The sequence below is a fragment of the Peromyscus californicus genome, unplaced genomic scaffold, assembly GCF_007827085.1.
Source record: "Peromyscus californicus insignis strain IS unplaced genomic scaffold, ASM782708v3 Scaffold_18__1_contigs__length_77618521, whole genome shotgun sequence".
In the NCBI taxonomy this organism is placed as follows: Eukaryota; Metazoa; Chordata; class Mammalia; order Rodentia; family Cricetidae; genus Peromyscus; species Peromyscus californicus.
The window spans coordinates 56,581,122-56,602,166 of NW_026294480.1; the positions used below are offsets into that span (position 1 = coordinate 56,581,122).

A 21,045-nucleotide genomic window follows, 5' to 3' on the forward strand; every position below is an offset into this window, starting at 1 on the left:
ACTGAGCATCCTTTGGATATAGGCCCAAGAGTGGTATAACCAGGTCTTGTGGTAGATTGATTCCCAGTTTTCTGAGAAACTGTCACACTGACTTCCAAAGTGGCTGTACAAGTTTGCACTCCCACCAGCATTGGAGGAGTGTTCCCCTTGCTCCACATCCTCTCCAGCATGAGCTGTAACTTGTGTTTTTGATCTTAGCCATTCTGACAGGTGTAAGATGGTATCTCAGAGTCGTTTTGATTTGCATTTCTCTGATGACTAAGGAAGTTGAACATCTCCTTAAGTGTTTCTTGGCCATTTGAGACTCCTCTGTTGAGAATTCTCTGTTTAGATCTGTACCCATTTTTAAATTGGATTATTTGGTTTGTTGATGTCTAGTTTCTTGAGTTCTTTATAGATTTTGGAAATCAGCCCTCTGTCAGATGTTGGGTTGATGAAAATCTTTCCCCATTCTGTAGGCTGCCGTTTGACTCATGGGCATCTTGTACTACAAAATGTATTCAGTACAACTTCAAAGGTCCCACAACCTACATTTCTAACACTGTTTAAAGGTACAAAGTGTAAAGTCTCTTCTGAGACTCAAGGTGATCTCTTAACTGTGAACGCCTCCAAAGTGGAAAAAAAACCCACAACAAAACAACAACAAAAACAAACAACCAGGTTTTAGACTTCCAGCACAGAGTGGCACAGGGTAAACATTCCCACTCCTAAAGTAAGGAATGAAAGGCTAGCAAGGGGAGCCAGGCTGAAACCCAATATGGAAAACATCAAACCATGCAGCTCCATGTTCAGCATCTGGGGCTAGTGACATCATCATCTGGTTTCTAGCAGGCTTGAACAGCCTCATCCTTCCAGCTCTGTTGCCTGTGGCCATCGTGACCTCCCTCCCGAGCTAGCTCCACTTAGTGCCTGCGGCTTTCCTTGGTGAATATCCCACAGTCCTGGCACCTCTAATATCTAGGGGTCTCCTTTGCAACTTAAATGTTTCCTTTTCAGTTTCCGACAGGGCCTGTTTAGGAGCTCTGTGCAAGGGGTCCAAACCTAACCTGCTGTGAAAGGGAAAAATCAGTAGCCATCTTGAGAGACATCTCCTCCTCCCCTCCTCCAAAGGTATTTGCTGACCAGCAGTTTTAGAAGTGACCAGAAGTTGAACTTAAGGCTGGGACAATAAAGCTATGTATCCTGGACTTGGCAAAGCAAGATATGGGGAGTAATGGACTCAACTGACCAGAAGTTGAACTCAGAGGAGAGTAGGACTGGAACAATAAATCTGAATGTATATATCCTGGGTTCAACAAAAGCAGGACATAGGGAGTAAAAATTTATGTCTCTGTAGATACTCTGAATCCTCTTAGCCATCAGTAACCTCATGCTTATAATTCAGCCAGTAACTTCAAAGAACTACCTCACCCCTATCCCTCTCATCCAATCCCAAGGTGCATGTAAACCTTTCTTATATAAACCCCTTCAAGTGAGTGCTCGGGGCCGTTCTCTTCTACCCACTGTGTCGGATGCTGGACTGCGGACCAAGCTTGCTTGTTTTGTTATTAAAAACCTCTGTATGCTTGCATTGGATATCGGCTCTGTGGTGGTTTTGCTTGGGGGTCTTGCGACCTGGGCACAACATCTGCCTGTTTGTTGCCTACCTTCATCAGCTTTCTGGAACCAGGATGCAAGCCTCTACCTTCTTGCATGCCTTCAAAACAAGCACCACTTAATACGGCACCAAGTTCTGCTGCCAGCTCTAGATGTAGCCTGGTCCCTTTGGATCACATATGCACAGGTCTGTGTGCCTTCACAGGTGAACTTAGGGAGACACTTCCCTTGGTGGCCCTACTTAAGCAGGGTGCCCTGAAGATGCTATCTTCTCAATTATTTCTTTTTGGGGCATGCACCTTTCAAATGGACCTGCATTTTCACACCCTCGGGGCCTTGATGTGTGAGGTTTTGCCCTCAAGCTACCATTACTCTGGTGCCACTGCAGAGTACATAAGGGCTCTCTTTAGTGGCACCAGTTACAAACAATTCCTCTGCAGCCACCTTGTCCAACATACCTAACGTCACCTACACTCCTTCTCTCAACACATTGCACATTTTCTGTATCCTTCTGCTCTTCATTCTGCCTTGAATTCTCGTGAACCTCACAAATGCAGCGAGCAGCCATCATGCCGCCACTAGAAAACCGTGCCATCCTGAAATTTCTCCTACCAAACAATTCAGTTGATTGTTTTTGTGATTTGGCTTCACTCGAATTTTCAGGTCGAATGAATGGAGTCAGACTCTGTCGTCTTTATTCTGCACTGAAACATCATGAGCGCCGCCTGCCCTGTCCACATGGTCTGGTCTTCCACACTCCCGCCAGCACGGCCCATTAGACTTTGCACACCACATCCTCGGACTTCTCTGGCTTGCAGCTCCAAACTCTTCCACATTCTCACTAACCTGTACTTCAAGTCCGTGATCTGCCTGGTCAGGTTTACCACAGCAATGGACCCATGTCTGGTACCAGTTTTCTATATTGTTTACTGTGATGTCTGTGACCAAATATATGAGAAGAAGCAACTTTATGGAGGAAAGATTTATCTGGGCTCACGGTTTAGGGGGATGAAGTCATCATGCTAGGAAAGGCAAGGCAGCAGGAGAAGCTCATGGTTGTTGCAGCAGAAATTTGCTCCATCTAGGAAGATCAGGAGTCAGAAGAGCGGGTAGGAAGCAAGGATGTGTTATGAGCCTCAAGGCTCCTCTAGTGACCCATTTTCTCCAGCTGGGTCCTTCCCCCTAAAGGTTCCACAGCCTCCTCAAACACCACTACCAGACAGGGGAAAATGTTCACACACATGAGGTTCACAGGATATTTTATAGTCAAACCATTAAAAGGGTTTTTAAAGCGAAAGATTAAGATTTCGTTCCCTTCACTGACTTCTGTTTTTATCAAAATGAGGCAAACAAATTTTTTTTGTTAAAATAAACATAAGATGACAAAATACAGGAGAGGATAGTTTTTTTGTTTGTGTGTGTGTGTGTGTGTGTTTTTTTAAAGGATACCTCCGGGCGGTGGTGGCACACAGCTTTAATCCCAGCACTCGGGAGGCAGAGCCAGGCGGATCTCTGTGAGTTCGAGGCCAGCCTGGTCTACAGAGCGAGATCCAGGACAGGCAACAAAACTACACAGAAAAACCCCGTCTCGAAAAAACAAAAACAAAAGGATACCAAGACATCAGATAGTGAAGAACAGTGATACCAAGAAGCTGTGTGGAAAGAAGATGAGCCCCATGCTTACCCTGGATGACGGACGGGCTGATAGTTTCCAAGCCATGAGAAAGGGTAATCCACACAGAGCCCAGTGGACTTCCTGAAGTTCTTCATCAGAGACCCAGAGTTTAAAGAGATGGAAGCAAGGACAGTTTCCAGGGCCGAGTAAGCACCGTTGAGGAGGCCGCTATTCTGAGAGGACAGCAGAAATCTGTGGAGGGCTCTGCTTGGGCTTCAGCCAACAGGCAAGGCATGCTTGCAAAGCCGCAGAGGCCAGGAAGACAGTCTTCCAGATGGATCATAGTATGCTGTTTGACTATGGCAGAATCAAAATAGAAATTAATAACAGGAAACTCCGGCAATTCCTCCCAAATATATGGGAACTAAACACACATAATAAAAGAATTTTTAAATTGAAAGTAATTTAAACAACAACAACACACATACACACAGAGAATATAATAAGAATATATTAAATATTGTATAATATCACTTAAACATTGCCCATAAGAAAATTATTGCAATATATATAAAATTTTTTTTCTTTAACCAAAAAAGAAATTTTTGAAGTAAATGTCTCAGCTTCTACTGGGGCTCAAAGTACAATACCCCAAATATATAACATGGGAAGTGTAACTATACTACCCTCAGATACACTTCTTTGCTACAGTGTGAAAAGCTGAAGACAGCAGTATCTGTGAAAAGCTGTCCCTCTGTAGAAGAAACATGCCCATAAAAGAAGTCCACACTGCGTCTGCCATCAGAGACAACTTTCGTTCTCCACGCATTTCCTTCCTTCTTCCCACACTCATTTCCATCACCCCCAGGAGTTCCCTGACCTTCTTGGTAGCTCAAGATGATGATATAAGCTTTAATCAACTGCCCTTTCTCGGCCTCATAATTTTGTACATTCATAATTTATCATGTTTTTCTTGTTATTTTGTTTCTTTTGTGAATTTAATCCTTAGCTCAGCCAAAAGAACCCAAGGCTGCACCAAAGTTAAAGATTTTTTTCTCTTCCTAATTTAAGGTGTAACTGTTGTTCCCCACACACCCTGCTGTCTATCTAATGACTAACAACACTGGCCCTTCCCCCTGCTGAGTTATGAGAAAGGCTTTCATGGAAATGGCTGTGATGGAAACTGATCACACACAAACCAAACACAAACCTAGGAACAGTCATATTTTCTTAGATTCACTGGTTTGGGATGACTCCATGTCCTCCAAGATAATATACTCAAAGCCTGTGTTCCAGAACTTGATATGCCTGAAGACTACCTGATGCCCACCTGCCTGAGAACAAGACAACCTTCCCACCAAAGCTGTTATATATAACTGATTGATGCCAGAGAAGAACACAGTTGTGATGGCCATTCTTGGTTATCAGCTTGACTTACATCTGGAATTAACTACAACTCAAGCAACTGAGTATACCTGTGAGGGATTTTTTCTTAATTGAATCATTTGAAGTATGAAAACCAGATCTTTTGAGATGGGACATCCACCCTTAATCTTGGCCACACCTTCTGCTGGCAGCCCATATAAAAGACATGGAAGTAGGAAGCTCAATTTGCTTGCTCATGCTCTGGCTAGCAAGTGCATTCCTTCACTGGCATTAGAGCATATGTCTTCAGGATTCTGAAGACATCCAGCCTCATGGATTGAACAACTACTGCATTCTTGGACTTTCCATTGGTAGACAGCCATTGTTGGACTAGCTGGACCACAGCCAGGAAGCCATTCTAATAATTTCCATATATATCAAGGTGGGGTCTCACTATGTATATCTGGCTGTTCTGAACTCACTATGTAGATCAGGATAGCCTTGAACTCACAGAGATCTGCCCACCTCTGTTTCCCAATTGCTGGGATTAAAGGTGTGCAGTATATGTAGAGGTTAAAATTGACAAATTGCAAAAAAAAAAAAAAATTGACAAATTGTTTCTAAAATATACTGTGATACAAAAGACTATGAATAGTTAATCCAATTTTGCATAAAAAGTTTGACTCATTAATTTATTTGAGACATATACAGCTACAACTAGAACAGGAAAATATTAAGAAAGCTGGACAAAGAACCATTTGACTAGAAGGGAGAAGCTCCACGTGTATCGACAGTTGCTTTCTCATGAAAAAGGAATTCAATTCAAAAGTTAGTTTTTCACCAGGACAGTGGTGGCACACACTTTTAATCCCAGCACTTGGGAGGCAGAGTCAGGCAGATGTCTGTGAGTTCGAGGCCAGTCTGGTCTACAGAGCTAGTTCCAGGACAGCCAAGGCCACACAAAGAAACCCTGTCTCAAAAAAACAAACAAACAAAAAAGGTCGTTTTACTAACAAATAATACTGAATACCCATGTTTACAAAAAGAAAAAAAGAAGGAGGTGAGTCCTGGAAATATGGCTCAGTGGTTAAGACTGTCCTGTTTTTTAGATCCTAGCACCAGAGATACAAGTTGGTATTTCACACATGCCTGCAATCCAGCTCCAAGGCAGGGGTGGTGATTGGAGGATCACTGGGGCTTGCTGGCTTTAAGCTCAGCCAAGAAAACTTAGTCCTCAAGTTCAAAGAGTGACCTGCCTCAAAGGAATATGTAGAGCATGACAGAGGAGGCCACCGGAGGCCCTGTTTTGCCCTCTCTATGCAGATACAGACACATACCCTCCACACATGCTCATAGACTCACATAGACACACATCAATAAATAAATAGAAGGCTGATTCATACTACACTCCATTTACAAAATCAATAGCTACAAATGTGAAATCTAAAACTATAAAACTCCTAAGGAAAGATGTAGGTCTTGTAATTCTCATCACAAAGATTTCTTAGCCACAACACTATAAATACGATGCTTAAAGGAACAAATTGACAAACTGACCCTTTCAAAACCTCGTTTTGAGAAGTTGAGATCCAGCTCAGTGGTAGAGCAATTTCCCAGTAAGTACAAGGCCTTGAGTTTGGTCCTCAACTCAATAATAATAATAATAATAATGGCAACAATAATAACAGCGATAATAATAAATAACAATAAACAAACTCCCCTTTTGAAAGGTACAGTCAAAACACAGCCACATATTAGGAAGCAATATCATATGTCTGATATTAAAGAATTTATAACCCTTAAAACTTGATAGTGATATACAACAATGAAATACAAGCAAGCCATTGAAAAGTGGGCAGCATTTTGGGTAGTCACTTTGCTGAGAAGATCTGCAGTACGCACCTTTAGAATGGTTAGAGAAAAAGTGTCGGCAAAGGCGTGGAACTGAAATTCTAAAGCAACTGCTGGTGGGATGTAAAACAGGGGAATCAGTTCAGGGCTGCTGTGTAGTCCAGTCATCCCACTCCTAGATATTGAAAAGGAGAAAAGGTGTACATCTGTGCACTGACTTTTGCCCACGTCTATAACAGTGAAAAACAAGACGCTCCAGACACTCTCCAGTAAGTACATTTGTTACCTCTCTGTTGCTGTGATAAAACACTATGACCAAAGGCAACTTATGGAAGAGTTTATTTTGGCTGATGGTTCCAGAAGGGGAGTCCGCAGTGACAAGGACGTAAGTCACGGGAGCTATGAAGCCCACAGAGTAGAAAGCTGAGAGATTACATCATCATCTGCAAACCAGAAGCAGAGCGAGTGAAATGGGGGTGGAGTGGTGCCCTTTTCCCCCATCAAGGCTCCACGTCATTAATGTTACATTGGCGATCCTCAAAAAGTACCACCAGCTGGGGGCCAATGTTTAAGTACATGAGCAGATTGCGGACATTGCTCATTCAAGCCACCACAATAAGTGAGTGAACAATCAAATTGTAACACAGCCAAAGAACAAAACGTTCTACAAGATAACCCGTCGATACGTAGTACAACATGGATAAATCTTAACTACGTTGAGTGAAAAAGACAGACAGACAGACGGGAGTACATCTTATTCATCCCAATTACCTAAAATTCTAGAAAATATGAACTGTTCATATACCCGGTTCCTTATTTTCCGTGATTTGGTATATTTTTTTTCTTTAGATTTTTATGGTGGTAAAAAAGTGTGAACTGGCTGTCTGTAGCAGTGAGCTGAACTGTCACTCAGTCACACAATCCCAAGGAGGCAAGTGGTGCTGCAGTGCATGCTTGCTAGCGGCGAAGTTCAGCAGGTTAGGGAGAGCAAATGCATTATCATCTTGCAACAGGTTCAAGTTGAGGTATGCCTGCAGAAGCAGAAAGCAGGCTCATGGCTGTCTAAGGAGTGAAAGGAGAGCCTGGAGGACATTAAAAAGGGTGACGAGGGGTTTTCAGTCTCTATTGTTGTGTTGGTTTCATGCTTATATGGAAGGTCAACATTTATCAAATTGTATGCTTCAACCATGTCAAGTTTATTATCTGCCAATTATACCTTTTAAAAAGCTATTTAACACCTGAAGCCATGTTGATGTCATGGGCAATGCTGCCACTGAGGGCCTTGTTGGGGTCCGTGGTCCTGTTGCAGATTGGGGTCAAATCGATGTCTGTGGCCTCTGTTACCACCTAAGGCCATGTGGATGTTCGTGGTTTTTGCTGCTGTCTGAAGCCATGTTGAAGTTCGTGGGCTGGGCTGCTGCCATGGGACCATATTGGTGTCGGTGGCTTGTGTTGTCCTAGAAGCCGTGTTGACATTCTTGGCCGGTGCTGTGGCAGAGGCCGTGTTGATGTCTGTGGTCAGTATTGCCACCGGAGACCGTGCTGGGGTCTGTGGCACATGCTGAGACCACATGGAAGACTGTGACCCATACTCCCTCTGATTGTAAAGGGCAAGGAAGCTACTTTTGCATTGTATTGATGACTGCAGACTCACAGTTGAGAAAGAGGGACTTAGAAGGCTTCTGTGGCAACTCCTACCCCCCTCAAAATCAAAAACAAAAACAAAAAAACAGCCTAGACAGAAAGTCATCTAAAAGAACTCCTAAAATTTGTGATAAGGATGCTGAAGGGTAGCTCTTTACAATTAATGACTTCTGACCAGGGTGTGCGTGGGAAAGGACTGAAATTTCTTTAAGGGGCTGGCCACTGGGAATTTGACCATGCTCCAGTGAGTATCTGGGCAACAGAAATTGGACTTTTTTTTCTTCCTTTTTTTTTTCTTTTTTTTGAGGCGGGGAGGTCATAAGGGTGTGGGGGTGGACTGGGAGCACTGTGAAGTGGGTGTGATCGGGATGCATGATGTGAAATTCCTATATACTCAATAAAAATGTTATGTTGGGAAACTATATTTTTAAAAGATGAAGAATTTACTATCCCTGGCATGGTTGAACCATTAAATCAATGGCATAGCTATCTCCAAATCCTTTAATTATGAAGAAATCCTCAATAATGAAGTCACAGGGAGTCAATTTTTCTAGTGCTCACAGCTGGAAGCATAATTTTTTTGCTATGTCCAACACCTTGCTCACATAACAAAAACCACAGAATGTTAAAATTTGGCATCCGAAGTCTCTGCTGTGGGTCTGTGACCCATTTAAATAAACATTGCATTTATTAATTTTCATATGTGTGTGCATGCACGTGCATGCTTTCTGTATATAGCACCGGTGTGAAGATCAGAGCACAACTTGTGGAAATCTGTTTATCTGTTTTCTTCCTCTACCCCGTGGGTCCTGGGGCTCACACTCGGGTTTCGAGTCTTCCTCTACCCCGTGGGTCCTGGGGCTCACACTCAGGTTTCGAGTCTTCCTCTACCCCGTGGGTCCTGGGGCTCACACTCAGGTTTCGAGTCTTCCTCTACCCCGTGGGTCCTGGGGCTCACACTCAGGTTTCGAGTCTTCCTCTACCCCGTGGGTCCTGGGGCTCACACTCGGGTTATGAGTCTTGGAAGCATGAGCTGTTGTTACCTGCTGAACCATTTGCCAGTTCTCTTTTAAAGGAAACTCCATTTCCTTGAACTGTGTTTTACAGATAAAGAAACAGAACCCCAGAGAAATGGAAGGGCTTGTCCAGTGTACATAGTCCCAAAGCCACAGTGGCCTGACCCCCAAAGCTGAGCACTTTCCAGTGAGTCCCCCTGAAGTGTGATTTTTATCAGTTTTTAATTTTTAACTTTTATTTCTTTCAGATAGCGGAGAGAACACACGCAGAGTGGAATTTAATGCGTACGAGTGGAATTACCTACAGGAACTCTTTCATGTTTTATAAATGAGATAGCAGAGCTGGAGAGTGGAGAGGAGAAGGGTATTTTCACAAAACCAACATTAAACACTGTTCTCTTGAAACAGAGAAAAATGACCCTATTTGCCATAAATAATTCTCAAATGTACGGCTTATTTAATATATGTCCTTCAACTTCAATCAGTCTCTCTCTCTCTCTCTCTCTCTTTCTCTCTCTCTCTGCATGTGTGCATTCCTGGAATAACAATCTTCCTGTTCCCCTACAGCATGCTAAAAATGAAGTGCAAAATTCCAGTCATTTTGTGTTAACTGTCATATTTTTAAATGACATGGCTTTTTTTTATATAACTGAAAATGGAATTTGTTTTAGGTTAGGCTTACTCACGAGGAACCGAAAGGTTCTTTTTATTTCTGTGATGTTCCTATCTTTGAGCAACAGCCAAGCAATGAAAATTCTAGCTGAGGCAGTGAAGGAAAGTTAATATCACTGAGTCAGGGTAACGGAAGCTTTCCCAGTTCCATGTGCTATTAATATCTGATGTGTCAAACAAAGGTTAGGGATTCTTTTTTTTTTTATTTTATTTCTTTTTACTTCATGTGCATTGGTGTTTTTGCTTGCATGCATGTCTGCATGAGGGTGTAGGATCCCCTGGAACTAGAGTTACAGACAGTTGTGAACTGCCTTGTAGACGCTGGGGATTGAACCCAGGTCCCCTGAAGAGCAGCCAGTGCCCTTAACTGCTTAACCATCTCTCCAGCCCCAGGTTAGAGATTCTTAAAGAAAAAAAAATGTTAGTGATGATTGCTAGTGCACAGACAGGAAGACATGATTCGGGATCATCACAACAGGTACAGACTGTTACAGTGCGTCTTTCGTCTTGCAGCAGAAGAGAGAGGCTGAGTTCAACATGAGCCAGTAGGAATTGTGACCAAGGAGCAAGTGGGTGTTGGCGAATGGGAGACTACTAAGGAGAAACAATAGGGATAGAGGTAGGTGGAGGACTCTAGCAAAAATGACCTAACAGATTCTTGAGGAAGACAGATGTCTCCTGGGGGAGGTGGGAGAGGGAGAGGTTGATCCTATACGGAGGGTGATCAAACGTCAAGAGTGAGGACTTGTTGTTATACTCACTTATCTGGGCTCTTGTGAAGCCTGAATTTTTCCAAGAAATGCTCAGATAGGTCGGGCGTTTCATAAGCTTGATGGTGATTTGGCAAAGACTCTCTCAGATCACATGTCAGTAAGTGATATCCTCAAATATGCCACATCAGATAGTGACCTGGAGACCTGGGGAGCAGGGCATACAGATTAACGCTTCTCTCAATGTCTCTTGGCCACCTGAAGGCCAGTCTGTGGAAAAGGCATATAGCTGTCTTCATGGTTTGTCTCATGAGGGTTCATCAAGATTACTTATTTATTTATTATTACTATTTTTGCTCTAATTCTCACTCCTTTTTTTCTTACTCTGGATCTAATTTGTTCTTCACTTTCTAGTTTCCTGAAATGTCGGATCTAGTCTAACATGCATTTAGCACTAGGCTCTAACCATTGCTTCTGCCACAAATTTTAACAAACTGTGTCTTCATTTAATTCAAAGATTTTAGAAATTTCTTAGGACTATTATTCTTTGATCCATGAGTTATTAAGACATGTGCCTTTTTAAATCTTTGTTTCTTTTTATCATCCTGTCACTGAATTGAGTTGATTTCTCTGTGATACAAGACTAGGAACTGAGTTGTTTTTATCATTTGTTTTTCCAGTACTGGGGGTCAAGACTAGTACCTGTCTACAATCACTCTACCACTGAGCAGCATTCCCAAACTCTGGGAGAGGGAGAATCCATTTTCTTTAAGGGCGGGGTCTCCGGTGGGCTGCTGACACTTCAGTGGATGGCCTCATGCCCATGAGTATATGGAGAGCATAAGTTGGACTTTTTGGATAATTTAAGAGAGTGAGAGAAAGAGAGGGAGAGAGAGAAAGACAGAGACAGAGAGAAAGGAGGAGGAGGAGGAGGAGGAGGAGGAGGAGAGAGAACCAGAAGTTAGAAGTTAGAGGGAGAGTGAGAAGGTGAGTATGACCAAATACATTGTATGTGTGTATGAAATTCTCAAAGAATTAATAAAAATATATTAAAAATTCAGTAGAAGCTCTCAAAGGTACAAGTATAAAAATTTCAGGGAGCTGAACAAAAAATACAAATAGAGGAAGAACAGATAAGACCATTACAGATTTTGATTGAGAGAATACAAACTTTCAATTAAAAGTATCTCTGGAAAAAGAGAATAGAAAAAAATGGAAGATAAGATATCATGTAAAAGGGAACTAGAGAGATGGTTCAGTGATTAAGAGCACTGGCTGCTCTTCCAGAGGTCCTGAGTTCAATTTCCAGCACCTACATGGTGGCTCACAAGCATCTCTAACGGGATCTGGTGCCTTCTTCTGTCAGGCAGGCACACATACAAGTAGAACACTCATATACATAAATAAATAAATCTTTAAAAAATATGTCATGTAAAGGAAAATAAAATTTACTAAATGGAGGCATGTATGCTCCTATAGAATTGAAAGGGTCATTGACTGTCCAGTTCTAGAAATTGAAAGAAAAATGATCCATACTGGGGTGTATCATGACAAAATTCTAGAATGCTTTTGAATAAAGATAAGACCTCAAAATGATGGAAACATCAGGAAGGGGCTGAAATTGTCGGCTCAGTTCTTAAGAGCCCTGACTGCTCTTGCAGAGGACTAGGATTCAATTTCTAGAACCCACACCATGGTTCACAACTGTTCCAACTCCAGGTCTTGGGGATCCAACACCCTCTTCTGGCCTCCACAGGCACCAGGCACACCAGTGGTATACAGACATGTATACAGGCAAAACATTCATACACATAAAATAAAATACACCAGAAATTGGCCTAATAACACAGGGAGCTGTAGGACAATGCAGAAATGCCTACGACTTCTGAGGGAACATAGTTTTCACTTAGAACTGCACACCCAGAAAAGCTATCAACCAAATGTGAGGGTACAATGAAGACAACACTAAACACTCAAAGTAACAGCAACTCTACCTTCCATTCATTCTTTCTCATGAAAGAGAAGATGTTCTACGAAGCAGAGGAAATTCCAGAGGAAAACACACAGCCTGGAAGAACATGAGAAATCTCAAACAAGAGACTGTGGGAAGACCCAAGCATGCAATGCTGGAGGGAACCTGTAGGGCTATAGTTATGTGGCAAGCACAGAATAATTAGACTCCAAGGGTGGCTTCCAGAGGGGATCAAGAGAACTGGAGTTGGTCTGCTGTATCTGTGGTTTCTTTCTACTTGGATCTAACCAACCACAGTTAAAAAATATGTTCTAAAAATGGTATGTGTATATGCTGTAGGATGATCTTTCTGTATATTGTGAATATGTGTTGCTACCATTGGTTAATAAAGAAGCTGTTTTGACTTATGGCAAGACAGGTTATAGCCAGGCAGGAAATCTAAGCAAAGATACAGGGAGAAGAAAGGCAGAGTCAGGGAAGATGCTGAGTGCTGCTGGGGGGGTGGGGCAAAATGTAATAGAACACAGGTAAAGCCACAAGACACATGGCGAAACATAGATTATTAGAAATGGGCTAATTTAAGATAAAAGAGCTAGTTAGCAGTAAGCCTGAGCCACAGACCAAACAGTTTGTAATTAATATAAGCCTCTGTGTGTTTACGTGGGACTGAGCAGCTGTGGGACACAGGAAAACTTCTGATTACATTTGGTGCCCACTGTCAGGTGTTGGTCCACACAGACCTGAGAAACTGAGCTGCACTGGGCTTCCTAGTCTCACAGTCTCATGCCAGCAGCAGCGCAGAGACACGTCTCCTGACAGCGGCCTGTGAGATGAAGCTGGCCTCCAGCCGCCATGAGCTAAGCAGCATGGCAGATTTCTACAGTCTCTCCCACAGTCTGTGGTACAAAGAGGCTTCTCCAAGCCATGGACTGCAGAAATGAGAACACAGCCATGGGCTTAGAAACACAGCTACATGCTACTTAATACTGCTTCCCAGAATTGGAAAGGTAAGTGTGACTCATTAGTACCTGTACCATGTTGAAAAGTCAAGCAGAGTGGAGCCAGTAGCCAAAGTCACATTTTCATCCTAGTCATGCAAGTTAATAGTTTCAAAACTCTCCTAGTCAAAGAAGGATTACAGATACACCATAAAGACAGATTCAGACGGGAAAAAAAACTCTAAACGGGTTACAAGTTGTTTAAAAATATATGTAGGCTTGAGAGAGAAAAGAAAAAGGGTAGAGAAAGTTCTTAAAAAAAGAAAGGCGCAAAGCTACACAGAGAAACCCTGTCTCGAAAAACCAAAAAAAAAAAAAAGAAATAGAGTAAAAAAAGCCATATAAAGATGGAAAATACACAAAGAATCTGGATACTGTATGTTATTGTGTTGTCTTTGGGATTTTTTAACTACAGAGAGACATTTGATTGTGGGGGTTGCTAAGTTAAACCAACATAAATATTTTAAAGGTATCTTGACTTAAAAATTTGGGTCTAAGGATATGCTGCTTTGGAAAAGAAGTCCTGCTTTTGTTTCCACAGACGATGAGAAGCGGTGGATTCCTTCTGGGTTAATACGGTTCCATCAAGGACGACTCCCTGAGATGTCTCCAGATGATCCAACATTCAGAATAGCTTCAAGGCTGAGACAATGAAGCCTCACAGACTACTCCAGTTAGAACTTGACCATAATCCTAAATTTTCTTAGGATCCCCATAAGATTGCCAGTGCCTCCAATAAGCAGGCAGTAGTATAGAAAACTACACCCAAATTCCCAAAATATTGTTGATAAATGTTTGTTTTCATTTAAAAATGAAAAATGGTTGGTTATAAATGGTTAAGGGGCATAGTCAATCTCTTTCTAAAGAAAAAAGGGGAATATGATACAGAAACGATGAAAAAAAGGTAGATTGTTGGGTCTACTTTAATAAAAAAAAAAACAACTGTTGGTCTCAAAATACTTTACATTGATGTGGATTTTGCTTTATTAATACAGGTTTAGGGTCAATTTGTTATACTATGTATATTTCTGCATTTTTTTGGGATATTATGTTTATGCAGCTCATTTGAAATTGCAATGTATAATTAAGAAATACAGATTAATAGTTAATGATCTATAATAGTCAAACTTACAGTCATATTAGTTAGGTTATTTTAGGCATACAAAGATATATTTCAGATAGATAGGCAATCTTCAAACACTTCAAAGACCTACAGAATATGGCATTTAAAATGTTTTAAGAATTTAGACTTTTCTGGACAGTGAGACATGTCTGCTCCTGGCAGCACCAATTACTTCAGAAAAGATGATGGGCATCAAAGAAACTCATTATGGAATTTGCTTACAATATAGAAAAGGCTAGCAAGAAACTGCTCTTGCCTGGACTGCTTGACAGTGTGTTGCATAAACTGGACATGCAGGACCCATGGGAAAATGACCACTGAACTTTGCCAAAATAGGACAAGATGGTCCTTCAGGTTCCTGCTTTGCAGAGGAAACTGCCAGACATTCTGCAGAACATAGAGGAAAGCGACTGATGAACTTTGCCATTAGACAGAACAGTCCTTCAAATTTCCTGCTTCACTGAAAAGTATGCCAGAGACTCTAGGCCTGTAGGCTGAAGATGGATGCCCCAATGTTACAGAGAAAATCTGGGTGACTCATTTCTAGAATTTTGGAAGTTGCTTACAGCGCACTTCCTGTTTATTTAGGTAATATTATCCTTCTGGGTCTTTGATGGAGTTGAAGACTAGATAATTGTAATTATACTTTTCCTTAGTTATGATAAAAAGTAAATTAGATATAAAACTTTAGACTCACAAAGCTAAGATAGATGATAGAACATTTTCTTTAATTTTGACAAATACAAATAGACTAGATATTGTAACTGTAATTCTTGCTTGATAACTGTTTTGTTATATGTAATTTCACTGTGTTAAAATGAAAACCTTCCTTTCTGATTAGACAGAAAAGGGCAAGTGCTATAGGACATTCTTTCTGAATGCTGTGACTATGTGTTGCTACCATTGGTTAATAAAAAAGCTGTTCTGGCCTATGGCCAGGTGGGAAATCCAAGCAAAGATACAGGGAGAAGAAAGATGGAGTCAGAGCAGATGCTGAGTACCGTCAGGGGAGCATGATGTAATGGAACATGAATAAAGCCATGAGACACACAGCGATACATAGATTGCTATAAATGGGTTAATTTAAGATAAAAGAACTAGTTAGCAGTAAGCCTGAGCCATAGACCAAACAGTTTGTAATTAATATAAGCCTCTGTGTGTTTACTTGGGACCAAGTGGCTGCAGGACACAGGAAAACTTCCAGCTACATGTATATAATAGACATTTTTCTTATAATTATGTCCTAAGTAATATAGTGTAGCAACTATTTTAATAAACCTATGTTATATTTTATATGAGTAATCTATAGATTACTTAAAGAATCTAAGAAGATATCTGTCATTAAAATCCAAATATTACACCATTTTATGTAAGGGACTTGAATACATGTTGAATTTGGTGTCTGGAATCCATCTTTCACAGACATGAAGAAGGAATATAAGAAGATATATAGTAAGGAGTGAAGATGCCTAGTATGGACGCTGGGTTCAGTCCCCAGAATTACCTAAAACAACAGCAACAAAAAGCCAAACATATTGGTGACTATGGGGGTCCATCCCCTCGATAGTCCCCTTCCAGGGTCTGGGAAGAATCTACAACCAGCTGATAATTAATCTTTGATTAAAAGAAATGAGTCTATGTACACGAAACTCCTTAGTCTATACACTTTATTCTTCTGTGTCAGTTCTCTCTCTACAAGCTTATATTCTGCTCTCATTTATAGCTCCTTTCTTGCCTGACTTCTCTCTACATTTTTCTGCTGTCCCCTCTAGGTTCTATCTTAAATTCCTTCATCTTAGTTCTGCCCCTTCTAGGTTCTCATCCATCTAGTTCTTTCCCATCTTAGCTCCTCTCCCATCTCCTCTCTCATCTTGTTCTTCCCCATCTGGCTCTTCCTCATCTTCCATCTCATTCCTCTAGTACTCTCTTCTAGCCCTTCAATCTAGTTCTTCCCCATCTCAGTTTGTTCCTCTCAAGTTCTTACCCATCTAGTTCTTCCATTCTCTTTTCTCTTCTCCATCCCCCCCATGCCCTGGGAGTCCTGGTATATATACACTTACAAGCAGTAATCCCTTGGCAGTGCAAAGCCAGGCTTCTAGGGTGAAACGGAGGGGTGATAAGAATCACATAGAGAGGCAGTAATTGTTAATTATCATTTACAACCTAAAAGGGAAGTGACTAATGGGGAAATGAATTAACTAAAGGCTAAATTCGGGTAATATCTAAGAAGAGGGATCTTCTTTGCTCCACTATTACCTTAAACGTGATTGGTAGAAAATGTTAAGAATTTGTAAGTTGCTTGGTCAATGGGAGAAAAAAAAAACTGCCTTCTTTTTTCCTGTGGCTCTTATCTTTCCAAGCTATATGCATTTTTCTGCAGGGTAGGGGAAGGTGTGTTCGGTCACTAGGCAACCTGTGTACAGCTAGATGCCTCTGGTGATAGTTAAAGGGAGATCTGGAACTAGAGGTAAGATTTGGGAAAGGAGGTAGTTAAGCTTAATTGGCACATCCGCCAGGCCTTCTCAAACGGGTAGTCTGGACGCTTAAGTCTGTTCTTAGAGAGTACAGAGGTATCTCTGATAAGGTACTTTCCTCCATCTGGCGATGGACCTGGCCGGATGCTGCCAATGACGATAATTACAGGAGGCTTGAACTGGAGTTCTGGCTGTGCATAGCTGTCAGTGCAGGTTATCTAAATGTTTCTTTAGTAGAGGGGAAATTGCACCCAATAAATGATGGAAAAGCTACAATAGCACACAAGAAACTCATAGCAGAAAATGACTGATAATCAAAAGCCAAATATCACCAAGGCTCCTTGAGCCTCAGCTTACCTCTTGAAGGCCCTTGGCTTTGTCGTAATCAGCTGAAATCCTACTTTGTATATTTTTGCAACTTGTAGCGCAAACACATGGTGGAAAAGGGTGAAGATGGGTGGCAGAATTCTTGGGGAAGTAGCGTTTTTTAGTCTTGTGCCCATTTGTTTTTATTCATAAATTACTTTGATTTAAAAATGAAGATATCTCAAAGAGAAAAAGGTCTGGAAACTCAGGGTCACAAACACCAAAGACTTACCTTATCTACAGGATGTCATATCCCACATGCTCTGGCCCCACAGGGCTCTGATAATATGGGGTCATCCCAGGTCCACAGCATCACCTTCCCGCCCTAGATCTGGAGCAGTGGCAGGTAAGTGTTAGGGATGCTGGAGCTGCTGAAGTCTAGGGAACTGTGTGTGAGTTTGTGGAGCTGTGGTGGAAGGCCAATCAGTCATTTACAGGGGAAAACACAGCTGCCCGGGATGATGGGAAATTCTTAGTAACAAGTCTGAGGATTTTCTTAATAAGAAAACATACTTCAGAAATACAATTACATTTAGAGGGTTGCTTGACCAGAGGGGAATCAAAACAAATAAGAGCCTTAGAGAGAGTCCTCAGAAATATTTCATTCAGGCCACAATAGTCTGGGAAGTTAACAGCCTCCCTTTAGGACTTTACGAAGATCAGCAAATGTTGTTAACATTTCCAGCTTTGCAGACTGTCTCTGGCAACTATTGACTATGAGCCCTGTTATCAGTCTCAGACTGGGTACAGATGGTATGTCCTGAACAACTAATTCCACAGAAGCTTTTCTGGATACTATGTACACAGGGCTGAAAGCTGGCTATCAGAGCTCTCTGCATGGACAATTTTTCCTCTCAACTCCCTTTCTATAACTTTCTTCATTTTACAATATTTTTAGAAATACTTATTTTTAAAATTTTTTTATGTGTACGCCTGAGCATATGCATGTGTACCATGTGTGTGCAAGTGGCCACAGAGGCCAGAAGATGGCATCAGCCCCTGAGACTGTAGTTATAGTCAGTTGTAAGCCACCATGTGGGTGCTGAGAGCTGAACCCAATTCTCTGGTAGGGCAAGAAGTCCTCTTCACTGTTAAACCATGAATCTAATCCCCCCTCCATTTAAAAAAGTTTTTTTTTTAATCAAAACTTTGGACTTGGAGACAAGAGTCCATCAGATCTTAGTTCTAAATGGCAGCATTTGGGTTAGAGAAAGAAAAATATCTTAAAACCCATATAGTGGATTGGGCTCTGGGATCACCCTGTGAGGAAATTTATATAGGGGGGTTTCTCATACCAGTGATGAACTTAAGTTCCTGTGTCTTTTTAGAGAGTAGGAATTCCTCTCCTTCTCCCTCCCTCCCTCCCTCCCTCCCTCCCTCCCTCTCTCCCTCCCTCCCTCTCTCTCTCCCTCCCTCTCTCTCTCACTCCCCTCTGGCCACAAGCCTCTGTATTCCCAGTCATCACTACAACATCTTCTTTGTCTTTATTTTAGATCAGAGGTTCTTAACCTGTGGGTTCTTAACGCCTTTGGTGGTTGAACGACCCTTTCACAGGGGCCTCCTAAGACCATCTAAAAACACAGATCATTATGATTCATAACAGTAGCAAACTTACAGTTATGGAGTAGCAGCAAAATGATTTTATGGTTGGGGGGTCACCACAAAAGGAGGAGCTGTGTTACAGGGTTGCAACATTCAGAAGGTTGAGAACCCCTGCTATAAATGTTACACAAAGTGGCATCCAGCTCTTTAGGAGACACTTAGATAAGCGCATGGTGGTACCCAGCATTCCTTTGCAAAGCATTTGCTGCACATAGGAAGAAACAGGCACCCTGGAGGAGCATCGCTGGGGAACCCAGCTGCACTGTGGAGTGGTACTAGCAGAGACAGATAAGCTCCACCTGTACACACTAGAGTGTCTGTGTCTGCACTTGCAAAAATGCTCCTTGGGCTGTACATCAGCCTCACAACAGGATGTGTGCATTTCTAGGTGATAAAGTGCTTCCCTTATCCCGCAGTATCACAAGAGCCCACGTTCAAGGCAGGCAGGTGTTCAGAGTCAGGGCTTACGGCTAGACAACTCAGGGAGGGTTATTGTTGCTCTTCCTTAATTCCCTGGAGTCTCAGTATTGATTCCTCAAGCCTGCTTGCCTAGGATTTTATCCTGGGATCACCCAGGATATGTTTTTGAAGCACTTACTCCCTTTTAGAAATCCATGTCATATTGATCCAGAGAACTGGCCTCTTGTATATATATGTCCAAATCCAATAAGAGGCATAAATCCGAAAGAGAAGCAGAGGGTTCATATGCTTATTAGTGAGCTAGGTACTCTGAACAAATGAAGTTTGTTCATTAAAAAGATATATTTTAATGCCTCTTATCTGTCAGGCACTGTTCTCTGTGACAGGACTCTTGAAATTAGCAGAACAACAATAACAACTATGAATATATACTTAGTTTTAATGATGCTTAGGTTATGTGGTGAGGCATGCAGGGTCACACAAAATAGACAAATAGAGTTAAATTGTGATGGGAACTACGAAGAGAAACGAAGTAGGCCAAAGAGGTTGAAGCTGTTAGAAGTGGAGGGGCTGCTGAGTCAGATAGAGGTCAAGAAAGGCTGCTGGGGTGCATGACATTTGAACTGAGACTTAAATACAGTGGAGGAAGAAAGCATGTGGGTGTGAAGGAACACATGGGTGTGAGTGTGGATTGCATGTCTAGCAGTGGAAATAGTGACCACAAATGCCCTTAGCACAAGTCTCTCTCAATTGTGCCCTCACACAAAGGTCGGTGAGTGAGAGATATGGAGACACTAATGCCACTTCACTGAAGGGCATATATTACCTAAGTTCCTGAGAGGAGAGGCGTACTATGCCGCCACTCTGGGCCACATAGGAACAAGTCCAGAGACTTTTTATTTGGGATTTTCCTAGGAAAGGCAAAGCAAGATTCCATTGTGGCACCACACATCTGTCATCCTAACACTCAGGAGACTAAGGCACAAGAATCTGAGTTTTAAAACAGCTGGTTTACATAGTGAGTTCAAGGTCACTGGGCTATATAACAAAATTCTGTCTCTCCAACTGCCCCCCCCATCCCCACCAAAAAATAAAAAATAAAAACCAATGCAGAGCAGGGGAAATGACTTAGGAGTGGCTACCTACCACCCACGCTAGGGGGTTTCGGGTAGGGGGAATATTTTAGTTAGACACGATGGTTTACAGGGTGTGTGTTAGCCATCATTTCATTACTGAAATAAAATACCAGGGACAACTGACTTATAAAGAGAGGAGAGCTTCAGTTTCAGAGGTTTGCTGTGGGATGGCTTTCTGTATGCTGTGAATATGTGTTGCTGCCATTGGTTAGTAAAGAAGCTGCTCTGAACTATGGCAAGACAGGTTATAGCCAGGCGGGAAATCCAAGCAAAGACATAGAAAGAAGGAAGGTGGTGTGAGGGGAGGGGACGCTGAGTGTTGCTGGGGGAGAGAGGAGGACAAGATGTAATGGAACACAGGTAAAGCCACGAGACACATGGCGATACATAGATTAATAGGAATGGGTTCATTGAAGATAAAAGAGCTAGTTAGCAGTAAGCCTGCGCCTTCGACCAGTTGGTAATTAATAATAAGGCTCTATGTA

General features: G+C 41.9%; 1 protein-coding gene and 1 long non-coding RNA gene across 6 annotated transcripts in view; one reads left to right on the forward strand and one right to left on the reverse strand.

Moving 5' to 3' along the window:
• The window catches only part of LOC128113660 (uncharacterized), a 98,657-nt gene extending 82,346 nt beyond the window's left edge, over positions 1-16,311 (forward strand). Inside the window, exons 5-7 of the long non-coding RNA XR_008219579.1 lie at positions 9,336-10,378; positions 13,164-13,448; positions 13,981-16,311. This is a non-coding gene — a long non-coding RNA (uncharacterized LOC128113660). The remainder of the gene's footprint in view (positions 1-9,335; positions 10,379-13,163; positions 13,449-13,980) is intronic.
• Positions 1-21,045, reverse strand: part of Gcnt4 (glucosaminyl (N-acetyl) transferase 4) — a 94,061-nt gene that overhangs the window by 31,069 nt on the left and 41,947 nt on the right. For 4 of the 5 annotated variants that reach the window (XR_008219578.1, XR_008219576.1, XR_008219574.1 and 1 more), the window contains exon 2: positions 3,281-3,568. The gene's annotated coding sequence lies outside the window, so the exon portion shown is untranslated. Of the gene's footprint in view, positions 1-3,280; positions 3,569-6,478; positions 8,312-21,045 lie in introns of those variants that run through there. The other variant, XR_008219575.1, reaches the window with a different exon arrangement.